Source organism: Micromys minutus (assembly GCF_963924665.1).
Source record: "Micromys minutus genome assembly, chromosome: 10".
In the NCBI taxonomy this organism is placed as follows: Eukaryota; Metazoa; Chordata; class Mammalia; order Rodentia; family Muridae; genus Micromys; species Micromys minutus.
In genome coordinates, this window is record NC_137979.1 from 29,224,499 (window position 1) to 29,230,066 (window position 5,568).

Genomic DNA, 5,568 nt, shown 5'->3' on the forward strand with positions numbered 1-5,568 from the left:
GGTGTGGACCGGCCTGTTGGGGCTGAGGCTGCCAGAGCAGCTGCTTCCAGGAGCCGCAAAAAAAGACTGAAGGTACGGTGCACAGCAGGTGGCCTGGGGCAGCTTATATAAAGCCAGAGGAGTGTTAACCATTGACCCACCCTGGCAATCAGTGTTTTTGGAAGCAGGAGGTGGGAGTGAGGAGGAGGGACCGGCAGGAGGAGTAACAACCAGGAAGACTTAGCCGTGGCCAGGGAGGGCAAAGACAAGAAATAAAAGCTTCAGGTTACGGGAGGAAAGCAGCCTAGATTTCCCTACTTCAGGGCATAGAGACTGCTGGGGGAACTGGGCTCAGGGAGCCCCAGTCGGGGGTGTACAGAGCAGGAGCTCAGCCTTCTTTCCGGACCAGCCCACCTCTAGTCTTTGATTCCGATTCCCCAAAGCCAAGTTCTCAGCTGAGAGGTTGACACATGACCCTTGGAGCTGGGTGTTGCCCCTACCCTGCCTACCCAGGCATCCTGTCCTCAGGAGTTTCAAAGCCCAAGATCAGGGCTGGGAGGCCTGGGGGCATCTGGCCAGCCAACCAAAAATCATGCCCCCTCCTACTAGGTATCAGGAAATCTGTCAAAGTCACAAGTTCTTTATACCTTCAGCACAAGAGGGGCCCACTGACTTGACCTAGCCACTGGCTGCTTCCTCATTCTGCAATAATCCTTTCCTGTATATGTTGCGCACTGGTATGTAGTGGGTAGACAATAAAGATTATATTTCTTTTTCAGAATCTTCCTGGTTCCCACCTCTTGACTGCCATGGAAAAACCAGCAAATATTGCTTCATATGTTATTTACATATTCAGCCATTCCACATACCAGCCATCTACCCAACAAAACCTTTGGCACCAATCACGGGCAGCCTTTGGTGCTAAGGATACAGAGATTAAAGTGCTGTACGTGGAGTGTGAAGTTCCCAGCATTCAGTCCGAGCTGTTTCATCAGCTGTACAAAACACTAGGTGATACTGTTCCACTTTATAAGTGGGGAAACTGAGGCCTGGAAGACTCAGAGCCAGGTAGACTTCAAACATGTTCTGTGAGTGCCCTGATGTGGATGCCAACCCAGGGTAGAAGCTTGGGGAGAGAGCACTGGAGACACCCCAACAAGGATGCCTGGAATAGAGCCTGTGTGTGTCCCAGCTCTAGAATGGACTCAGTGCTGGAGGAGACAAGGCCTAGGACAGAGTGGGGAAGGCCAAAGTAGGACCCAGAGGGTAGGCTGATGCGTGTGTGCTGCTAAGGAGTCAGGGTACAGACTGCAGTGTGGAATACCTAGCTGGAAACAGTCTCTCAGGTGACCTTGTCCTTCCTGGCCCTATACTGAATGCAGCAGGTGTTTGATGGGTGTCCCTCATACTATCACAGTGTGATCTGTGGGTGCAGGGGTAAGAAGGAAGGGTGCCAGAGGGACGAACCATTTGAGGGGAGAACACAGCCTGACAAAGACGTGTAGAGCTGAGGCCAGAAAGGCCAGAAAAGTGTCACGATTGGAAGCTGCACCTCACAGGGTAGGATTGACAGCTGTTAGCTTTTCAAGCTGACAGGAACACCCACACCCTCCCCGGATCCCTTGCAGAATGATTGCAGCTGTGTGCATGGGTCCAGGTTGCAGAGCCAGACAAGATGGGAAGTTACATAAACAACAGGCAGCTCTCGGCCCCTGTTTACTGCCACAGAGCTATGGAAGTGAGCAAGAGGCAGAATATGGGAGACAAAGAGTTTCAGATGCTCAGGACAATACCCCCGATTCTAGTTTCTCTAGAAGGAAGCCTCTCCCATGGCCCAGGGCTCTGGAGGAGCCACTGTGCCACCCCCCAAGAGTGACATTTACTGCTTGTAAACCCCATCTGAACTCCCCTCCACACTCCTAAAGCAGGAAGCACAGGCATGGGCCGCTTGCTGCTGTCATAGCCTGTGAATCCCTGAGGTCAGGTTCATTTCCAACACTGCCCTTTGTCCAATCTCCTTTGATCTGGACCATTTTGATAAAGCTGAGACAAAACCCAGCATTTTCAAACTAGTTAGCTACTGTTTTCTGTCTTCTGCCAAAAATCCTCTTTCATGCCATGGACTTTGGGAGCCTTCATTGATCCTCTGCCTTCTCTTCCTCCTCCTCCTCCTCCACTCATTTTCTTTCTTTCCTTTTTTTTTTAGATTTATTTATTCATTATATATAAGTACACTGCAGAAGAGGGCATCAGATCCCATTACAGATGGTTGTGAGCCACCATGTAGTTGCTGGGAATTGAACTCAGGATCTCTGGTAGAGCAGTCAGTGCTCTTAACCACTGAGCCATCTCTCCAGCCCCCACCTTGTTTTCTTTTGGTGTGCATATATGTTTGTGCATGTGTGTGTATGTGCATATATACATGTAAAGGTAAATGCTAGTGTGTGCTTATACACATAGGACCAGAAATTGACCTAAGATGTCATTCCTTAGCAGCTGTCTATCTTGTTTTTAGAGACAGAATGGAGCTCACAATTAGGCTAGTCTGGCTGGCCTGTGAGTCCCTGACATCCTCTTATCTCTTCCTGCAATACTGGCACTGGGGTTACAGATGCCTCCTCTTGAACTCAGATGATGATGATGACGATGTTGATTTCCCTGGGTACCAGGATTAAACTCAAGTCCTCCCAGATGTGTGGCAAGCAGTTTATCAATGAAGCCCTCTCCCCAGCTTTGCTGCTGCTATTCTTTTAAAAACAAATTTATTTTAGATTTATTTATTTCATGAGTATGAGGATTTTGCCATGTGTATTTCTGTGCACCATCTTTATGGTGCTTGTGGAGGTCAGATGAGAGTATCAGGTTCTCTGGACCTGGAGTTATGGATGCTTGTGAACTGAACCCAGGTCCTCTACAAGAGTTGCCAGTGCTCTTAACTACTGAGCCGACTCTCCAGTCCCATCCCTGATGCTGAAATTCAGTGCTGGACAAATGATTGAATTCGCAGCATACCGGCAACCCAACCCCATGATTAATTTATTTCAAAGTCAGTGTCCCAAGCTAGTGGGAAGCCTCCACCTGCCACACACATCACAAGAACTTACTCTCTGCCCAGCAACCAAACCAGTGTCCTACTCTGCAAGTCCTTGCTTATTTTCCCAGCCCTGCCCCTATGCTCTCCTTCAATAAATATTCTGCATGACTCCTATGAGCAGTAGGAGTCGGAGACCAGCCTTCCTACAGTCTTTGCTGAGGCCTTGCCTGAGATAGCCTTGTGTCCTATCTCAGAGGAAAGTCAGCACCAAGAAGCTCTTACCTTGTGCTTTGCCCACAGACCATCCTGGAGACATCAGAGACAGCGGAAAGTCTAGGGGCGACATGCACAGATGGCAAGACCTAGCTTGTCCTCAGAAGCCAAATGGCTGATAAGCTGGAGGTAGATCTGGGCTTGTGGGTGGGGTGGGGTGAGCAAAGGTGGCTCTTGGCAAGTTCATACCTGGACAGATGGGAGGAAGGCATTCAGAGGCCCCAGTGCAGCCCCAAGAATGGTAGGGAAGGCTAGCTATACCAGTACCTGGAATGATTTGTAAGATATGGAACTGTCCATCCCAGAGACGAGAAGGGCAGATGAAGTCATCAGATCCTTGAAGAAGAAGGTGAGGATGTTCTCAAGGGCCACGAACAGATCATAGATCAGGAAGGTTGGGAAGGAACATGGCTGTTGTCAAGAAAACCACTTCCTCATCAAAAGATGCACCTTCCCAGGTACCAGCTTCCCCTGAGATGGTAGGAGACTGAGCAGAGGCATGGGTATCCTTACAGCTTGGAGAATCCTTGAGCATCCTTTTATTTTCTACTGCCTCTCCAATTGGGTCCACACCACTTAGTTTATAGAAGTTCATATCCACCCCTAACCCCACTCCTGACAAGGTTCTCAGACGGTGATTAAATAGGCCTACGGGACTCATTGCTTGCCTTCTTCCTTAGCTCAGTCCTCATCACACCTACCTCTCACTCAATAAAGCAGATTCTGTTTTCAGATGCCTTACTGGGCTCTGTATTTTCTAGTCTCCAGGAAGTTCCCACGCTGTCGGGTGGCTTAAGGACATTGTCTGTGTCTCCTCCTTCCTACTTTACTAGTTTGGTCTTATTGCTCTTCCAAGACTCAGTTAAAGACTGAACTTGCTTTGTGAGTCGTCGGCACAGACTGGGTGAGCTCCCACCCCCTGCTCAGTGTCCTAGATCATCTCTCTTAAGGTATGCATCACACCACGCTGCACATTCTCTTGTATGCTGAGAATCCTCTACTGGATCACGCTTCACCCAGAGCTGGTACCCGGCAGACAGGTGTTTGACTGAAGAAGTGGGTCTGACAACTGCATAGACAGCATTCCCATGAGATAACCCCTAAGGTTCAAGATGGAGAACTAAGCCCTCTTTCTAGCATATTCTGGAGCTTGGGAAGGGTATGTGGGAATTGTTGGTCATATGAGAGAAAGAAGTGAATGGTTCTTTGCCTTTATTAAGACGCTCATGGGGAGTGAGGAAGTAGCTTTTGGAAGCAACACAGTGAGCCTGGGTTCATTCCTCAAAGGGACCGGAAGCTTATCTACATGCAAGCACCTCAAGAACCACCTCCCCGGAACTGCCAGGAAGTGTCTTCTTTTCATGTGTTTGTGTAGAGGCCAGAAGTATATGTCAGGTGTCTCCTCGGTTACCCCTGGAAACCACTGATTTAGCTACACTAGCCTCTGCAGCACTTGGAGTACAACGTATGATCCACCACATTTAGCTTTTCCTGAGCTGGCTGGCGCTCTGAACTCAGGTCCCCAGGCTTGTTTACTGACTGAGCCCTCTCCTCTGTTGCCCCCTCCTTTTCTAGGCCTCCAGTGCTTTTTTTTTTTTTTTGGGTAGTCGGGGATCCAGCTTGAGGCCTTACGCATTCTAGGCAGATCCTCAACCATTCGCTTGCTTGTTTGTTTGTTTTGTTTTGAGTTGGATTCTCCTTAAGTTGCCCAGGCTTGTCTTGCACTCATACTGTGGCCTAGGTAGAGTCTGAGCTTTCGCTCCTCCTGCTTCTGCCTCCTGAGCATCTGGGGTTAGAGTTCAGCTATGCCCAGCTGTTTTCGAACTTGTGATAAAATAAGCATAATATAAGTTATTGCCTTGCACCATGTTTCTGCATACAGGGCAGAGGTGCCGGGCACACTCACCGTATTGCGTAACTGACTTCAGAACGGTTCCATCTTGCAAACATGACACTCTGCACTTATTAACCAGCTCCCATTTCTTCCTCCTCAGTTTCTGGCAACTGCCATTCTAATCTCGGTCTCTGTGACTTTGGCAGCTCTTACTACACCCTAGGAATGCAGTCATCCGTTGTCTTTGGCTGACCACCTCGTTAGCCTCAGCATGATGTCTCCAGGCTTATCCTTGCTGCGCAAGCCTGGGATGTCTGCACCACACTCTGCTTACCCCTTTGTCTGCCAATGAATGCTTTGGCTGCTTTCACCCCTGGGCTATTGTGAAGGTACGGCTACCACTACATACACAGGCATCTCTAAGGGTATGGTTTCTACACTTCAGTCT